This window comes from Rhinopithecus roxellana, chromosome 14, assembly GCF_007565055.1.
Source record: "Rhinopithecus roxellana isolate Shanxi Qingling chromosome 14, ASM756505v1, whole genome shotgun sequence".
Taxonomy (NCBI): Eukaryota; Metazoa; Chordata; class Mammalia; order Primates; family Cercopithecidae; genus Rhinopithecus; species Rhinopithecus roxellana.
The window spans coordinates 42,904,845-42,925,524 of NC_044562.1; the positions used below are offsets into that span (position 1 = coordinate 42,904,845).

Consider the following 20,680-nt stretch of genomic DNA (forward strand, 5'->3'; position numbering starts at 1 on the left):
GATTAATCATAATTCATGCTTCATGACAAACTCTTCTTTGGTTAGTGTATGGAAACCCTTATTTATTATTTGCTTTTTAGTTGGATAGTTATTTTTAATAATGTAATGAAATTTCTGCTTCTGGCAAAAGTGACATAGTAACTGGTACTGAACTTGCACTATGACTGTAAGCAACTAGAAAACTGAACATAATGTAGGGAAACAATACCTTCAGATATTGGAAAATGAGCAGTGCATGTAAGTGATCCCTGAGGAAAAGAAATCAAATAAAGTGGTCCTATGATCATTCTGGCTTTCTATATGGAGACACACTCTAGACCATGCCACAGGATGGGGAATCCAAGCAGAGTACAAACATCTCACAAAGTTGAGGAGACAGAAATTGGAAAGAAAACAAAATCCAGACATACAAGAATGTAGAACAAAAATGTCCAGCATCCAATAAAAAATACTAGACGTGAGAAGCAGCAGGAAAATTTGACCTATGCCCAGGGATAAAAGTCACTGGAAATAGAATAATAGTTAATTTCTTGTCAAAACTATGAGCCAGAAGATAACATCTCTAACATGCTGAAAATCAAAACATAATTTAACATGCTGAAAGCAAAAAAAAAAAAAAAATATTGTCAACCTAGAGTTCTATACCCAGGAAAAATATATTTCCCAAATGAAGGCCATGGCTATAATGAAGTAACAGGAACTGGGTTGCCCTCCTGCATTAAATCACTAGAAAAACAGGTAAATATATATTCTTAGATGGTTTTTAGACGCTGAACAATAGTCACGGTAACCTCTGTGATTATTCCAGAGAGAGATTCCAGGCCATAGTGCAGAGAGAAAAAGCTCAAACTGAGCCTGGTGGTATGAGACTCCAAATGCAGTCCACAATGTGAACATTAAAATGGTAAGAAGATAAATACACATATTTTAGAAATCAAAATTAAACTTCCAGAAGTGAAAACTATAATACATGAAATGCAAATTACTGGATGGGATTACTAAGAGACAAGATAATTCAGAAGAAAAGGTTAGTTAATTTGAAGACAGAACTATCCAAAATGAACTACATGGAGAACAAAAAGACCGAAGAAAAAATAACAGAGTACCAATGATCTGTGGGACAATATCAAGTTTTCTAAAATATATGCAATTGGAATTCCAGAAGGAGAAGAGAGACATGGAGAGACAAAAACAATTTAAAGAAACAATGACTAAAAAATATAAAATACAGTGAAAAGTATAAACAACCATATTTAAAAATTGCATCAAACACAAGCAGAGTAAACAACAACAACAAAACTACACAAAGGCACATTATAAAGTTCTGAAAATCACTGACAGAAAAATCTTAAAAGTAAGCATAGTGGGGAAAGAAGACACAGAAGCACAAAGATAGAAGACAGCTGACTTATTGTCACAAACTACATAAGACTGAGAAAATGATTTGACGTCTTTAAAGTATTGAAAGAAAAAGAAAATTGTCAGTGTAAAATTTTATATCCAGAAAATCAGACAAACAAAACCTGAGAGAATTCATCACTAGCAGATAAATGTTCTCTACAAGAACTGTTAAAGGAAATTTTTAGGCAGAAGAAAAAAAGAATCCAAGAACAGATGGGATAAATAGAATACAAAGACAAATAAATGTAAAATTATTTTTAAATATTAGTAAACTATATTCAATCATATTTTAATCATATTTTTAAAAGATAATACATCATGAAAAAGTGGAATTTATCCCAGGAATCTAAGTATACTGTAACATTCAAAAATCAATAAATGCAATTCACCATATAAGTGTATTAAAAAACAAACCATACTGGTTGTCCCAATAGATACAGAAAAGGCATTTGAAAAAGTTCACCATCGGGCCATGATAAATATACTCAGCAAACCAGGAATAGAAGGGAACTTCCTCAAATTGATGAGAGCCATCTACAAAACCCTATAGATAACATCATTCATAATGGTGAAAAACTGAATACTTTCCCATTATGACCGGAAACAAGGTTAAGATGTCCATTGTTACCATTTCTAGTTAATATCATAATGGAGGTCCTAGCCAATGTAATAAGGGAAGAAAAGAAAATCAGAGGGCTACAGAATTACAAAGGAAGATGGTAAAACACACATGTACAATGATTGTCTGCATAGAAAACCTGAGGGTGCCTAAAAAGTGATATAAGGATTATAAGGCTACAGTTACTAAGATAAGTTTGTATTTGTGAAGGGACAGATAAATTAACCAGTGGAATAAAGAGCCTAGAAATGTCCCTCCACATGAATCTAAATTTGATGATGGCAGTAGTATGTCAGGTCAGTAGGAAAATAAAAATATGCAAAAAAGTGATATTAGATTCTTACTCTTACCACATACAAAAATCAACTCAAGATGGATTAAGGACTTAAATTTGAAAAATAAAACCTTAAAATTCATATTAGAAAATATAAGTAAATATGATTTAGTCCTTAGGATAGGGAAATATATGCAAGATTTTTCAAAAGTGTCTGCTACAAACATCGATCAATTGTATTAAAATTAATATATTTTGTTTATCAAAAGATATATTAAAATGAGAAAAATGTCAAATTGAGAAAAGATACTTGCAATACACACATTATTAGTATCAAGAATATATAGATTCTACCAGTTGACAAAAAAATACACAAAATAAGAAAAAGAAATTATAATAAAATACATTTCTCAGAAAAAGGAAACAAATACAATCAAACATACAAACATATGTTCAGTATCATTAGTGATGAGAGAAATACCAATCAAGAATGCAATGTGATACCATTTTATGCCTATTTGATTGGCAAAAATACAAAAGAAATGGTATATTTTCAAGCAATAACAGTCTAATGTATTGCAGTTTGGCTGAAGGGTAGTATGTGTTTTACATAACAATCTTATAAGAGCAGTTTGAGGCTAACCCATAGAGAATATTAAATGCTACTAAGTTGTGTAATTCCAAGTACCTGAGGTTGTAAGGTAACCTCTGGCTACTCAGATTCTCTCATTGAAATGGAAAGTACTTTCCCCAAAGTGGTGATCTGTGACTTAGCTCTTCAAGGCATCTTCTCTATTCTCTTTACAAGCCACTGGTCACATGTTTTATATTACAGAATGTAAAGCATGAAAGAAATGCTCCATTTTTTATATAACTTTTTATTTTGGCATGCAACTTTCAGTACTTCAACTTAAAGGAATGAGGAAGATGGGGATTTCAGACATTTTGGTAAGTGGAAGAAATTTTTATTTTTTTGGTTCAATGAAACAGACACCTTTATTGACTGAATGAAACTGTTGACATCTCTCAAATGCCTGGAAAGCCACATAGAAAATAATGGATTAGATTTCATTATTTAGATTTAAAAAATGTGTTTAAGGGCTTAAATTATAGAAAGGGTAGCTGTGATTAAACAATATCTGTGTGAATAAAAATGACATCTGATATTACAAAATATATACATTTTTTCAAAGCCCCTTCATATACTTTTTTGTATTGAAAAAAGTTCCATGAGGCAGGGTAAATATTATTATTTCCATTTGCTGAGTGAGATATTGAGGGATAAAGACTAAATGACTTAGCCTGAACTGGACGGTCTCTTAATGGTAAAGCTAGGATTAAAGCTCAATTATCCTGATTCAGAGTCCCATCTTCTTATTCTTTCTCTCCTGTCTTTTCACCTCTCTCTGTTCTTTCTTCCTTCTTCCCACCTTTCTTTCCTATTCTTAATATTAATTTTAACAGCTTTTAAAAATACATATTTATTGTTGAGAATTTTGAAAAGCATGAAGAAGAAATTAAAATTACATCCTACCATTCAGATAACCACTATTAAAATATTAGTGCACAGTTTCTAGTCTTTTTCTTTCATTCTTTCTTTTTCACAGATAGGGTCTTGCTCTGTCATCCAGGCTGGAGTGCAGTGACACAATCATGGCTCACTGAAACCTTGACCTCCCAGGCTCAAGCTATCCTCCCACCTCAGCCTCCCTAGTAGTTGGGACTACAGGCATGCACTACAATGCCTGTAGTTCTTGTTGTTGTTGAGATAGAGTCTTGCTTTGTTGCCCAGTCTGGTCTCGAACTCCTAGGTTCAAGTGATCCTCTCACCTCAGCCTCCCAAAGTACTCAGATTACAGGTGTCAGCCACTGTTCCTTACTTTAGTCTTCTTTGTTCATGTACATTTTAAAAATAGGAACCACACTTGGATATAGCTTTTGTTACATGCTTTTTCACTTAATGACGTAATGTAAATATTTTCCCAAATGATTAAATATTTTTCAGAAACACCAAATGTTGGCTGCTTAGTATTGCAATATATAGATATACTAGAATTCATTTAACCAGTTCACTCTACTGTTGTAGATTGCTTTTGACACTTCACCATTAAGAACAAGACAGGCCTGCACATATATATAAATAAATCCTGATTATTTTGTAATGATAAACTCTTAGAAGTGACATTCTGGCATACTTTTTTTGTACTCTAAAACATATTGTCAAGTTGCAATTCAAAAAAACTCTACCATCCGCTATGAGTGAGGGAGGTGCTCATTTCCATGAGTCTTTGCCAATATTGTTATTACCATAAAAAGTGATGGTTAGATCAATCAAAGTAATATTTATTCTTTTAGCAGATATTTAATGAGCAATTATTATGTGCCAGGCACTGTGTTGGGTGCTAAAAGTCATCTCCCTCCTCAAAGAATTAGTCTAGTGGGAGTTATATTCAAGTAATTTTTTTTCCTTGAGACAGGATCTTGCCCTGTCACCCAGGCTGGAGTGCAGTGGCACAATCATAGCTCACCGCAGCCTCCAACTTTTGGCTCAAAGAATCCTCGCACACCAGCCTCCCAAGTGGCTGGAACTTTAGGTGCACACCACTGTGCTAGGCTATTTTGTTTTTCTTTTTACTTTGTATAGAAATGCGTGGGGTTGAGGGGGCATCTCGCTTTGTTGCCCAGGCTAGTCTCGAACTCCAGGTCTCAAGTAGTTCTCCCCCTCCCTGGCCTCTCAAAGTGCTGGGATTACCCACATGAGCCACCACACTGGCCCAAGTAAGTTATTATACTTCTATTCTCACACAGTACTATAGGAGCACAAAGGAAAGATGCCTTCTCTTGAGGGACCATAGAAGGCCCCCCTAGTAGAAGTATGCCTGAGTTGAGGCTTCACAGATGAGTAGGAAAGAGGAGATAAAAGGTCATAAAAAGGTTCCAGGCAGAAGAAACAACACATACAAATAGAGAGGTGAATATGGTGTATAGGTTCAAATGCCTTCAAGCAAATAAAGCCTCACTCAAGCTAGTTAAGCCATGAGCCAGTTTAGTATCTTACATAACAAGAGGTCCTCTGCAGTATGGCCTCAGAGAGAGTCCATATGGCTGAGCTCCTCTGCTGTGTGTTCTCCGGACTCTTGCCTCCTCCCTGAGTTCTGCTCCATCCTCGGCATAGGAAGATATATTGTTTTTCCCACGTGACCCTTTAGGAATAATTTTTTAAAAAATCTCTTTTGATCCCAAGCAGACAACTTACCATGTCTTATTGGCCAGGCTTGGATCACATACTTCTTCCGGATCAAATTGCTAGCTAGGGGAGTGAAATCACTATGCTTGGTTTAGACTAATCACTCGGAGAGTTGAGGAGTCAACACCCCATCCAACACATGAGGAAGTGCCAAAAGCTGAATAAGGCTGCAGCACAGACAGGAGGTGGTGAGTGGCAAGAGATGAGGCGCCAGAAGCTAAAAGAACAAAAGGCCGTTTCATGAAGGAGGATGGAAAAGTGTCCAATGCTGCAGCGAGGTCAAGTGGCAAGAGGTTGACAGTAATTACTGTCAGCTTACTGGGTGCATACGAGAACAATTTTAATTGTGATGGTTGAAGTCAGATTTTAGAGGTTTGCAGACTAAATGTGAGATGGGGTGGAATAATCGCGGCGTAGATTCTCTCACAGGAAGTGAGGCCGTGAACGGGGAGAGAGGAGAGAGTGACAGGAAGAGGTAGAGCAGAGTCAAGAGAGACGCTTTTTAGATGAGAGAGGTTAGAAGAGGCTTAAATGACAAGGGAAAAGAGAAAGGAGAGAGGAAGAGTGGAGGAGAGAGGGAAGAAAAATGAAATTCTCATTTCCCTGAGGAAGGTGAAAGGGTGGCCATCCGTTGGTGGGGAGGGAGTTCCGAGGAGAATGGAAAGCTTTGAAACCTCTTCCGGGAAGGGAGCATTGATCCCTAGGAGCACTGCGGAGGGTCCAGGTGAGGTTGGGGCATATGAATTTGGAGCAGCCCAGGTGGCGTGATTTCTCTCTAGGAGCACTTGGTAGCTAGCATGTTGGCTCGGAGGTGGCAATGGTTGGCCTGATCCAGGATGAAGTGACAGATCACAGAGCTAGGTGTGATGGGAAGAGAAAGGGAATGCAGCAACCAACTACTAGGGGAAGGCGTGAGGGTGTAATGGGAGTAGTTGGATAACAGTTATGGACGAGGTGTATGTTTGAATTTTGCATTTCAGAAGCTGAACAGTTTGGGGCTGTTGAGTGTGAGCATGGAGGTGGATGAAGAAACCGAAAAGTAAAGTTTTTATGAAATAGGATGATAGCACTCTATACATTGATTGTGATGGTATAATGTGGGCTTTATGAAGGGCAATTTGGCAAGCTTCAAAAACTAAAAACATGTACATCCTTGAATCTAATAATTCTAACTGTATTTATTCCATAGATTTACTTCCACATGTGTGAAATGATGCACAGTGAGAGTTATTCACTGAAGCATTATTAATAAGAGTAAAAGACTAAAACCTAAATCCATCAAGGATTTGGTTAAAAAGAAGGCAGTTCCATATGTATTGATGTGGAAAGTTATTCCAATTACAGTCTTAACTTAAAAACAAGCAAAGAGACCAGGTGTGGTGGCTCACGCCTGTAATCCCGGTACTTTGAGGGGGCTGAAGCAGGCAGATCATCTGAGGTCAGGAGTTTGAGACCAGCCTGGCCAACATGGTGAAACCCTGTCTCTACTAAAAATACAAAAATTAGCTGGGCTTGATGGTGGACACCTGTAATCCCAGCTACTCGGGAGGCTGAGGCAGTAGAATTGCTTGAACCTGGGAGGCGAATGCTGCAGTGAGCTGAGATCACACCATTGCACTCCAGCCTGGGTGACGAGAGCAAAACTCTGTCTCAAAAAGAAAAAAAAAAAAAAAAAGCAAAGAATAAAAGAAATTATAAAATTTTACTGTTTATGTCCCAATACACACACACAAACACATACATATACCCCATAAAATACCTATCCATTTTCATAGGTCACCTATCCATTTTCATAGGCTGATTATAAGAGTCGCCTTCACTGAGTGTGGTGGCTCATGCCTGTAATTCCAGAACTTTAGGAGGACAAGGTTGTGGGAATCACTTTAGCCCAGGAGTTTGAGACCAGCCTGGGCAACATAGTGAGACCTCGTCTCTACCAAAAATTAAAAAATTAGCCAGGCGTCGTGGTGAACACCTGTAGTCCTAGCTACTCGGCAGGCCGAGGTGGGAAGATCCTTGAGCCCGTGAGTTTGAGGTTACAATGAGCTATGATCGTGCTACTGCACTGTAGCCTGGGTGACAGAGAAAGACCCTGTCTGTACAAATAATAAAGAAAAGTAAAAGGGGATTGTCTTTAGAGAGTTCCTGCAGAGCTTGGTGGCTGGGTGAGGGTAGAGGGGAATTCCTAAGTTTCATAATCCCTTTATTTGCTTTCAGTTTTGTTTTTGTTTTTTAACCACGTGTGAGAAGTGGTTCTTTGTAGGAAAGAGGGGAGGGTGGACTCTCAGATCACATTACATACCCAGGTGTCCACTGATACCCACCTGCAAAGTTTTGGGAAGACAAGATCCAAGAGGGAGAAATAGTGAATCAAGCGTGCGGATCAAAGCTCCAATTCTGCTGCTTCTAGGGGCATGACCTGAAAATGGAAAGAAAAATATTCTTACCTCTCAGGGTTGTTCTAAGGAAGCAGAGAAATTATAAAGTATTTCATAATGGTAAAACAATATTAAAAAGCAAGGTATTTGTTAGCAAACATTTATTGAACATTTACTATACTCCAGGCACTGAATTAAAATGGTAATTATTTCAATACTTTATTAATAATTCTCTTTTCCGCATCTAAATGAGTGTTTACAGTTGTTCATTATTATGGTTGTTTCTTGCTAAACATCAGTTGCCCTTCTTTCTGTGTTCCTAATCTGTCCCCAGGCTCCCACCCACACCTGACTGGCCTTTGTGTATACTACATTAACTAGAACATAATTTCTTAAGAGGCCCAGGGACCCCATTCAGCCTCCAGACATGTTTTATTTGCCCACAGATTGTTTAAATATTTTTGAGATGGTAGATGACATTGGGAAAAAAAAAAAAAAAAAAGGGCAGATACTTTTAAAGTCCAGATTTTGAACTTTTCTAGAAAAATCAGAAGACCTGGCATCAACGTGCCTCAGGGCAGCAGACCACTGTAGCCAAGCAGGGCCGGCCTGTTTGGCCAGGCTGTGAACATTCTTTCTTCTGACATGATGCTCACCCATGCTGTGTGTGCTCCTGCCTGTCCCCATGGACAGTAGAGTTTCCCTTACCTAGAATAATGCCAGGGATGACTGTTCCCTACTTTCTTGACTTACAAGTGAGTGTGGAAACAGGGGGGCTTTCCTATTCCTGTCAGCACAATCAGGTCCTTGTTCAGGGACCAGGTCCAGGTCTAAGAGGAAGCAGGGGACTTGGCCAGGGCACACAAAAACACAATGATTAAAGGGCTGGAAAACAGAACCTATGAGGTAAGTTTTAAGGAACTGGATTTTTTCCTGGAAAAAAAGAGGATAAAGGATGACTCAATTGTCTTCTTTAAGTATATGGGGTAATTATGAAGAGAGTGATACCAGCTGCTCTCCACCCCCAAACCCACTAGAGGAAAAGTGTGTGTCCTGTGGCAGGAGGCTTGCAGCTGAGCCATAAGGGACTTCACTAAGAATTTAGGTTGAGAGATGAGGCACCTCCATCTGCCTCATCTGACCCTTATGAGGGTCAGGCTAGACTCTTCTATCTGAAACTCAAAAAATAAACTGGGTAACTCCTTGAATTCTTTCCCAATTTTAATTCTTAATGCCTTCCTCTACCATATTCTCTTTTATTTCTGTAGGCTTATCAGAAGAAAGTTAGAAAAAGCTTTCCTGAATAAGAAAACAGGGCATGAATCACTTAAAATTCTCTTTAGCAGCATCTATCCTTGATGTTACCACACTAAAAAATGTATGTACACTCTTTCTAAACATACAATTAGAACACAGCTGGGAAAGTTCTTAAGATTCTTCTCCCAAGTTAACTTTTTACCAGCCAAATTGCTATGGGTATAGTTTGCTCAACTGATGCTAGGAGAATAGTTCAGAGGACTTAATCGAGTGCAGTGCTTATGTAGATAAAAACATTGCTACATTATCCAGTCTTAGTTGTTTTTACTTAGTTTAAAAGATTATGGTGAGTTTTCATGTCTGTTCCTGTTGTGAATTCCATGAGTCAATGCAGAGGAGCTGGAGGAGTTTTCCAGGATGTCACAACTACTAGACAACATCCGGTACAGTAAATTAGAACACAGACTCTGGTTGATAAATGGTGATGGGACATTTAACACTTCAAAATAACAACCAACCTTTGTTGTGAGCCAACCGGGTGCTGAGTGCTTTTCATGTTAATCTTCATAATGACCCTGTAAGGTCGGTATCAATATTCTCATTTGACAGATCAGAACAGAGTCAAAGAGAGGAGTAACTTTCCAAGGCCACATGGACAGCAAGTGGTGACATCCAGATTTAAGTCTAAATCCAAATTCAAATTGCTTGACTCCAAAGTCTGTGTTGTTATTTATTTATTATTTTTTATTTTCAAGATGGAGTCTCACTCTCTCACCCAGGCTGGAGTGCAGTGGCATGATCTTGGTTCACTGCAGCCTCTGCCTCCCAGGTTCAAGCGATTCTCCTGCCTCCACCTCCCAAGTAGCTGGAATCACAGGCGCCCACCACTACACCTGACTAATTTTTGTATCATTTAGTAGAGACGGGGTTTCACCATGTTGGCCAGGCTGGTCTCGAACTCCTGACCTCAGGTGATCCACCCACCTTGGCCTCCCAAACTGTTAGGATTACAGGCATGAGCTGCCATGCCTGACCCATCTGTGTGTTTTCATGTGACTACTCTGTGTGGATTCACTTTGTTAGGGTGTGCCAGCCAAGGTGTCCAGAACAGAACCATACAATGGAAGGGGTAATTTGGGTCATTCTCTCTCACGAAGAGAGCTCACGAGCTCCCAAGACAAATAAAGGTACTGGTTGCCGAGTATATCACAATTAAACAGCCTCATTACCTTTCTACACCTGCAGTTCCATTTCCTACCTTGTTCATGCAGTTGTCTGTCGAAGTCTTTTGACATACAACCGTAAGTCCTCAGAGCTACAGTTTCTTACTTCCCACCAGTAAGCACAGTCCTTCCTCAAGACTATTTAAGTGGTCTGGCTCTAAGTATACTGTGTTCCTTGTGGAGTGGCCCATGGGTCTTATGCTGCAGCATTATCTGGACTATTGGCTAAAAATATGATTTCTGAGCCTCACCATCGATCTACTGAATCAGAATCCCCAGGAGCACATCTGACCCTTAACAAGTATCTCAAGTCTTTTTCACACACACTTAACTTTTAGAATTATTGCTCATAAAGCAGTGGTTGTTAACCTTGGATGTACATTGCAATCACCTGGGGAAATTACATTCTAGAGATTCCAGAATCTCCACCCCCAGAGATTCTGATTTGCCTGGGATATGGCCTGGGCATCATATTAAGAACTTTCCAAGCGATCTTAACATACAGCCAAGACTAGCATCACTGTCTTAGATCCAGAGCACTGCTTCTCAAACTTGGCGTGTGCATCAGAATCATCTGGAGGTCTTGTTAAAGCACAGGTTGCTGGGCCCATTCCCAGAGTTTCTGATTCAGCAGGTCTTAGGTAGGACCTGAGACTCTGCATTTCTAACAAAGTTCCCAGTTGATACTGATGATACAATTTTAGGAACCTACACTTTAAGGACCATTGGTTTAGAGACTCAATAATAGTATGTACCACTGCTAAATTTTAAATAATTAAGGACAAATCTTGTTGCTTTGAAAGCATCAGGGATATTTTTTAGCTTCCAGCCCTGATTTAAATAATTTTGCACATTTTGAGCCCACTGTAGACTAGATCAAGTCATCCTTGTTAATAGAAGAATTATTAACCTCCTTTTCCTAGAGGAGATTTAGATTTAGATTCAAGGGAGTGAAATCAGCATTTAATTGGAATCAGTAATTGTGCTTCTTGGGCAAATTGCCCCTGGCAAAGCTGGAAGGAATCTGAAAAGTGGATATCCATGAAAGTCACTTCCAATATGATGTGTACTAGAACAATAAAACGGTATGCAAAATAATATATCTTTGCATAAGCGCCTGAATAAATCTTGGCCTTGTCATTATTAGCCCTGTTTCCATTCCTGCTATTGCCAGAGATGGTGAGTACAGTGATTGATTCCTCTGGGACTAGGAATCACTGGAAGAGGCAGGGTCACTGTGAATGGTCATGCAGCCTGTACACTGCGCAACACCAGGGGCATCATTCACATAGACTTTAGTGGGAATTGCACCCTCCAGAGCTGTGCTACATGGCTTACCTGGGAGAGGGCTATATTTCTTCTGGAGTTATAGAAATCTTAACCTCTCTCTAGGAACCAGGACCTAGAAAGCATTATAACACATGTCCAGAGGTCAAAGTTCAGTCCACTGTTGGTTCAGTCCACCATACCTGCTTCCCCCATTTCCACGTGCTGGCTCTGGATAACCCACTGGGGAGGTGTATTAGTCAGCTTTCATGCTGCTGATAAACACATACCCGAGACTGGGTAATTTATAAAGAAAAAGAGGTTTAATGGACCAACAGTTCCATGTGGTTGGGGAGGACTCACAATCATGGCAGAAGGCTTACATGGCAGCATACAAGAGAGAATGAGAGCCAAGTGAAAGGGGAAACGCTTTATAAAATCATCAGATCTCATGAGACTTATTTACTACCACAAGAACAGTACGGGGGAAATTACCCTCATGATTCAATTATCTTCCACTGGGTTCCTCCCACAACACGTAGGAATTACGGGAGCTACAGTTCAAGATGAGAGTTGGATGGGGACACAGCTGAACCACATCAGGAGGAATGGGGAGAACAAGAAGTTCCCATGGTGTCTGTTCACGTGCACAAAGAGACATGAAAAATCTTGTTGGGTGAACCCTGATCGCAGCTTTGAGGGCTAGGGGAGGGACAGACGGGAGGCCTTTGTGGAGGGTGTAGGTCTTGCTCTTCAGCTGGATCTTGCTCTTCAGCCAGATTCCTTTATTCCTTACATCTTCACCTTTACACAGCCCTCTATTTTTTTTTTTTTTTTTTTATGTCCCCTGTACCACTCTAAAGCAACCACATACGACATATTTTTTGGTTACCTTCCTATTTTAAATATTCTTATCTGAGTCCCAAGGTCTGTCTGGTTTCAGCTCTGGACATGGGGTCATTCTTGAGTGCAGTCTGGAGTTCAATCAGGACATCTTTATCTCAGCTCCCCCCTCAGGCAGTCACTCCTTCAAGAACGGGCATGAACATCCTCCATCTCCTCGTGTGGAAGTAGGTCTGAGGCTGAGGTTCTAAGCTAGGAGATGGGGGAGCCATGCCAGTCTGAATAATTGAAGTGAATAAACCATTGGTTTTTATGTAAATCTTTCAGATAACGAGAATGAAATTTTGGAGGTGGATTGATCCATCTGGGCGTTTCATCTCAAACCTGTTATTATGGACTAAATTTTTGTGTCCCTCCCCAAATGTGTATGTTGATGCCCTAATCACCAGTGTGGCTGTATTTTGAGATGGAGCCTCTAAAGAAGTAATTAAGGTTAAATGAGGTCTTAAGGATGGCTCCCTAACCCAACAGGATTTGTGTCCTTGTAAAAAGAGATACCAGAGAGGTCTCTCTTGCTTCACCATGTGAGGACATGGTAAGAAAGAGGCCAGCTGAATGCCAGGAAGAGAGCTCTCACTAGGAACTGAATCAGTCAAAACCTTGATCTAGGACTTCTAGCCTCCAGAACTGCAAGTAAATGAATTTCTGTTGTTTAGGCCACCCAGTCTGTGGCATTTTGCTATGCCATCCCAAGCTAATATACCCATCCTTTCCCTTCTTGCCCCACATCAACCTGAGCTCCTCCACAGCCAGAGCTGGATCAGGTCAAGATAAGTCCCTCATCGTACTCACCATGGCTTCTCCCCACCTCCACCACTAGCTTATAACACCTGAAGCAGGAACTGGGTCTCAGCCACTCTCATCATGCCCTAGTGCTGAGCAGGCTCTTCCCCTGCAGTCATGAGTGAGTGCATAGTGATGGTGCATGGCTGTAGAGGGTGCAGCAGGGGAGCCCCTGTGCTATTCTTGTTACTTCAACTTTTACTTGTTTAAAATATTTGTGCAAATTTATGGAATGCATAAAAATTTTTTTACATGTATATAAGTTGTAGTGATCAAGTCAGGGTATTTAAGGTGTACATCCCCTTTTACTTTTAATGCTACATTAAGAAAGCATCTACTCTCAGTGCTAAAACATCACGTGAATTCATTGAGGCAAGGAATGGCTAAGACACGAGAGCAAAACAAAGTGAGCACAGATTGTTATGTCAAATGTAGAAGACAAAGAACTTTGCATCATCTGCCCCAGCTCAGGCACCTATCTCCTTGCACTTGGCTGGGATTGGCAGACTCTTACTATGGTGGACAGCTTGAGATGCAGGAGATGGCTGTGGAGTGGGAGGGCCAGGGAGCCAATTTCTTCTCAGAAGGCTGGAAATCCTACATCAGGAGCCCCTGACATTTAACTAGAATGATCTACCCAATCCTTAGCAGGAAGATACTCAAAACATCTGACACCTGGTAAGGTAGTTGTACACAACCCATGCAGCTGTATTAGTGCATAACTCTGCAGTGAGTTCAACATTATTTCCAATTTTCCCATTTGCTTCAGACACAAAAGCCACATTCATGGGCACAGCTAGATCAGGGCAGTTCAAATCCAGCCTGTGCAATTCATCAAAGGACTATGAGTGCCACCATGAGAGTTACCAAGAGAACTAATTCACTCAAGAAGATGGGGGCACAAGACCCAGCTCTAAATTGGATATGTTCAACTAATGCAAATGTTGCTTCTGATTTTAAACCAAATATTGGGGAACCAAAGAAATAATGCCCATAGCAATCCTTGCAAAACACAAATATATCAAACACACAAATCGACATCTTATTTTCATGAATACCTTCTTCACTCCAAGCCTTCAAACATTGCAAGGAATCAATTTAGAGAGATATAGGGAATACTCCAAATAGAAGGTTTTGTTTATACTCTAGGAGTTATGTAATGTAATGTGAAAAAAATTATTTCTAGTAAGTCCTGGCATAAATTGTGCAAGCTGAGAAACAGTGATAAAGGAAGTGGATGTAACTGAATATAAGGATCCAATCCAAATTGTTCAGGCCATATGTAATTCTTGCACATACTGGAAGCACATATTTTGAGAGGAAACTTTGGAATTCATCTACACAATATGGCAAAGTAGAATTGCTTGAATTCTGCTACAGGATTTTATATAAAAGTATTCATTTCAGTCACAGTAGTACCTCAGTTATTCAAATGCCATTTATGTAGCAAATGTATTCAGAACCCAGAGAATCTGGAAAAAAAAAATTGAAGGCCTTGTCATGATTAAAATATGTAAGTCCATGTACTAAATGCCATTCATTTTACTTCCTAGAAGAGATCCACATTACTCAAAATCCATACATAATTTTCTAACAGGTTTGGATATTTGATATTGGAATATGGCAGAGGCTGCTAGTGGTTGACCCCAACAGCCCTTCTTCTGTTTTTACTTGGTATCAGAAGCTCAATTTTATTCAAGGAACTCATGTACTCAGATAGAAACTACATTACTCAGTGTTCTTAAAACTATAAGTGTGACAAACTTTTGAGCAATGGGATACAAACAGAAATGTTGTTGTAAAGGAAGTCTAGGTTGTACCCCACCAAGGTGGGACCCAGCCCTCTGTGTTCCTGCCTTCCTGCCTTCCAGTCTGCTGCCCGGAATTCTGGTCTGTTGTCTCTAGGAACCATCTTGACCACATGAGTTACACCCTATGGATATTGCCACAGAGAGCTAAAGGAGCCTGAATGCCTATGAAATTCAAGATGTGCCATAGTGGTCTTGTGCTGCATATCTCTGGAATTTGCACAGCACGTAAATAAAGTTTCTTTCTTGTTTTAGTCACTGTTAGTTTATTCTAAATGTTTACCTGTGCATATAAATTTATATAAATTTATATATGTGCTCAACATAAATAAAAAATAGTAAATTGTTAGCTTTCTGGTTACTAGAAACAGATAATATGTGGGAGGAAGGATGTCTGACATCCTTAATAATGAAAGAGACGTTAAAAAAAACAAAACCCCCAAACAGCCAAACCTATAAATGAGTTTTCATGGAAACACTTTTAAAGGATAGCATTCTGTTATTCCTGTTAAGGCAAATTGTCCTACAACTCTCTCGTAGGCACTGAAGGCATCAATACATAACAGAAAATCAGAATCACCTGAATTAATAATCATGGCTTGGAGTCATCAAGAAAACAGCAAGTTATGTTTGGTTTAAGAGAGTTCATAGAAATAGTTTAAGTCAAAATACCTTAGTTTTTTTTTTTTTTAAATCCCCTAATGAGCAAACAAAAGGAGCACACTTTCTGGAAATTCTATAATATGAAGTAGCACTTTTTAAGTTTTTAAAATAATTGTGTTTTCACTGTACATATATGGTTTTGTTTGTTTGGACATTGTGCTGATTTTATGTAAACATTATTTTCTTAAAATATTTTTCCATTTTAATAATTTTATTTTGGTCTGCATTCCAATTAGACATACTTTTTCCCCACAAAAAAATTAAAATGAAATTAAACCAAAATGATAAGAGAACATAAAAATCTCAAATAATAGGCTTGAGCTTTGGAGGCAACAAAACAGTTATGCCTTTCTTACTCATTTTAGTTACTGGAGAGTTTTAGTTCTTTTATTCAAATTGTGTGAAAGTCTCACCTAAGTAAAAGGTTTGCACAGATGAGTGGAGAAAGGGTCAGCTTTTTCTGGCAAGGATCAGAAGTCAGCCTAAAGGCAATTTGATCTTTAAGCCAAACCCAGATACATGAGAAACCTATGACAAGTGGGAAATCTACTGAGAACTTGCTGGCTGTTGGCCATTCTCCAAACAAGACTAAAGATGGCAGGAGCATAAACAATGGAAGCAAAAGATTAAAGAACAAAAACTTGTGAATAAAATCCCTTCATACTATCTTCATTCATGCAAAACAACAGGAACTCTTCCCTCTAATGCTTTAAGATCTTCCATAAGGTAGATGCCATCACCACCTACTCCCTTGCAATCCTCCAATTTCCAGTATTCTTCAGGTGTCTTATCAATTATCATAATTTTTGCCCACTAAAGTTATTAGCTCCATAAAGCAAAGGACTGTGTCTCTATCAGTCACAGTTATATATACCCATGACTTGCCTAGCACAGGGCATGGCAAACAGTATTACACTCATTTGGACATTGGATGGTTAGATAAATGGAAGAAGGAAGGAAGGGAGGAAGGGAGGGAAGGAGGGAGGGAGGGAGAGAGAAAGGAAGAAAGGAATTTGGAGGAGGGTATGATTAGGCACATAATAGGCAAAGGAAATTTAACCAAAAAGTTATCTTTATCTCTTACTGTCTTCAACCTAACTTTTATTCTCTGAAAACACTGGGGTTCATTGGGAAGAAAAGCAGAAAAAATGTAAAGAGGAAATAGCAGAAAACTGTAATGAGATGTAAATGAAGCTATGGAGAAGGTTGGCCAAATTAGGTTCTCTAATCTTCATCCCTACACACACACACACACACACACACACACACACACTTCTAATATATATATATAGCTGTCCAACACAGGCCAGACATTGCCCCCAAGAAGAGTTACTCTGATTAGACTGTGTGAATTAGCTAATAGTCAATAATATGCAAACTTCAGACAAGTCTGACAATAAGCCCACTGAAGGGACTTTCCTGTGTGGCAGGGCAAGGCCCGGAGACCACACTTGAAGTGAATGAATTTGCATTATGCTTCACTTTCCCTCCAACTCTTTAGTGCTCTGCTTGAAGAGTAGTAACAAGTCTACAACCTGGACACGAAAAGCAGAAAAAGGAGGTAAAGAGGCCCAGCTTATCCAGAAACTGAGCAATACACCTATAAGAACATTGAGTAAACCGCAACTTTGCAACTCATTTCCCTAACTAGGGACATAAAGCTCAACAAAAAGCCACAGAAAGAGATGAACAGAAGAATGATGCAACATGCGATAGACATTATGGCTGCTTACTGGTGTTTCTTGTTCTCTTCTTCTAGGCTCAATGAGGACTGCTTCCTCCCCCATCTACTGAAGTTAGGTGTGGTCATATGATTTTCCATGTCAATAAAATGTGAGTGGAAGGGACAGGGGTCACTTCCAGGTGAAACATTTAAAAACGAGTGAGAGTTTCTCCATGATCCTTTTCCCTTCTGCCACCATGACCGACAGTATTCCAAATCATGACGCCTTCACCACTCTGGGTCCTGGAGTGAGGATGATATACAGTGGGAGTTAGCTAACTACAGCCTGTGGTCACCTGTTTTTGTAAATAAAGCTTCATTGGAACATAGCTATACCCATTTGTCTATGCATAATTTGAAATGACAATGGCAAAACTGAGTTGTTACAACAGGGACCATATAGCTTAAAAGCCTAAAATGTTCATTAAGTGGCCTTTTAAGAAAACATTTGCAGACTCCTCATATAGACCCTGATCCTCCCATGCCCACTTACTTCAAGGGGATATGTAGGTTGAAGGGGAAGACAAACCTTTGTTACTCTATACCAACAAAAATTGGGGGCTTTTTGGTTACTCGTATATAACTTAGGTTATTCTGACTGATACAAAATTATTTAAAAATCACTTAATTTGTATGCATGCTATTAATAGAAATATTCTTCAAGACCTAGTAAAAACAACTAGGATAGTACTAAACACAGAGCAAGTATTTGGGTAGTAAGTTTTCCTTTTCTTGGTTTGATATCATCATAGACGAGGGGTGCAGAGCACAGGTGCGATCAGGAATGGGCTATGTGGCAGCTCCCTCAGAATGCATTGTCACTGCTACTGTAGCAGTAGCTTTTCAACAATTTTAAAAGAAAAGATATTGACATAACAGTTATTAAGATGGTTCACGCCTGTAATCCCAGTACTTTGGGAGGCCGAGGCGGGTGGATCATGAGGTCAGGAGATCAAGACCATCCTGGCTAACACGGTGAAACCCCGTCTCTACTAAAAATACAAAAAAATTAGTCAGGCATGGTGGTGGGTGCCTGTCGTCCCAGCTATTCGGGAGGCTGAGGCAGGAGAATGGCTTGAACCTGGGAGGCAGAGCTTGCAGTGAGCCGAGATCTCACCACTGCACTCCAGCCTGGGTGACAGAGTAAGATTCCCTCTCAAAAAAAAAAAAAAAAAAAAAAAGGTGGTTAAAAGACATTAGAAGAGGCTGAGTGAAAGCAAACATGGGTCTGTTCCACACTGGGTAGAAATGTCAATTGTCAGAACACGAGGGGTGCAGAGAAAGGAGGCAAACAGTGATCCTTTTGTTATGATTGCTTCTGTGATGCCGAAGCCCAGCTATGCATTTGAAGCAGAGGTGAAAAAAACTGGACTTAACTGGCTTCAGAATAAAAATGATTTTTGAATCATCATGTAATGATTCAGTAATGAAAATGAAGTTTTGAATGATGTAAATAATTTTTTAAAAAATTCTGGAAGAAAGTTAAAAAAAATTTGCTAAGTGTTTAATAATAATACCAACACTTTAATGCTGTTATAATGTTCCGAGTACTCTTCTGAGCACATGGCATATTTTAGCCCTTATTATAATCCTAACCCTATGAGTTAGGTATTATCATTTTCCCCAGTTTACTGATAAAGGGGTGAAGCACAGAGAAACTAAGTAGCTGACCCAAAGTTAGCAATTAAAAGAGGTAGAGTGGGGTTCAAATGCAGGCATTCTGAGTCTAGTGCAATGTCTCTTAACCACCTTTCTCTATTGAATGTTCACAGGTGTTACTACTGGACTTGGGACACAGTATGAAGGCAAAGACTCATGGCTAGGCTGCTGTGTTGTCTATGGTGCTTTTGATTCTAAGTGTCACAAAACCCAATTCAAACTGGCTTAAACAATGAGAAAATGTATTATTTCATGGAACAGAAGCCCAGAGGAAGGGCAGCTACAAAATTGGTTGAATCGGTGATTTATTGATGTCATAAAGAACCCAGGTTCTTTTTTGCCTTTTGATTCTGTTGTCCACAGCATTGACTTCACCTAAGGCTGGTTGCCCTATGGTCAATAATAGCAACCAGAAGCAAGGGGCACATATGTTCTTCTTTGTTGCTACCCAGCCAGAAAGAGAAATGCTCCTATCCTCTTCTGTTCTTTCTGAGCCAAATTAGGTCACATGTTCATGCCTGGAGGGTGGAGGGGAAGGTAACCAGGGCAATGTCACATGTTGTTTGTCTTAGAAAAAAACAAGATTCCTAGAGTTGGAGAAGGGGTAAATTTCTCCTGAGTCAATCCTACGGCTAACTAAGGAATTTAATAACTGAATAAAGTCAGCCTTTGGTTAGCAAGGAGGATGAAGTTTGATGGGAAAACAACCGACAGTGTTTACGATACAGCAGGTATTCAGCTGAAGCACAATCACGTCTGCCAACTTGATTATTTCTGCTACACTTTTCCTGGGGTTCCTTCCACAGAGAAATGTATTGAGATGGTAAAATTCATACTCTCCATTGCATCATGAGTTTCAATCTTAATTCTGAAATCTGTTCATGAGCAAGTTGTTTCAAATCTTGAGAGACTAGATATACAAATGGACAATGGCCAGACCATACATAGAAAATAAAATTCTGACCCACAACCCAAGTCCAGAAAGTCAGTCTACTATCTACAGTAACCAGTTCAGGAAGTCAGACTACTATGTCTAGCAGGCGGTCCTTGAAATAAACAGTAACTCCCATTGGCCCAAAATGGCCAGGGCTTGATTAATAACTGACAACTTCTACATTTTTGCCCCTCACCCACCTCGGCTTCCAACTTAGGACCAAGTAGAGAAAGCCAACTACGTACATCTGAACAATCACATAGGATGCCCCACTTCTAGTTATCTCACCTGCAGCTTCCCCATGCCAACAGCCTCCAGTTGGGGTGCACCTGAAGCCTTCCCTTTGTTCTGCTATAAAGCTTTCCCACTCCTCTGCCTGCTAGAATCTCTGCCCAGTGCAAGTGATGGTGGCCAACTTCCTCACTGTAGCAAGTTCTCAATAAACAGTTTTTGCTTGTTACCATTTGGGTGATCTTCATTTATTTCCACATTTTCTGAGCTTCAGTTTCCTCATCTGTAAAAGTAGGGATAATAATAATACT

The 20,680-nt window shown here is 39.5% G+C and overlaps 1 long non-coding RNA gene across 1 annotated transcript; it reads left to right on the forward strand.

Moving 5' to 3' along the window:
• Positions 1-3,194: 3,194 nt before the first annotated feature.
• LOC115893138 lies at positions 3,195-20,538 on the forward strand. The gene is made up of 3 exons (XR_004053077.1): positions 3,195-3,242; positions 17,582-17,655; positions 19,318-20,538. It is a non-coding gene; the product is annotated as an uncharacterized LOC115893138 (long non-coding RNA).
• Positions 20,539-20,680: the final 142 nt, after the last annotated feature.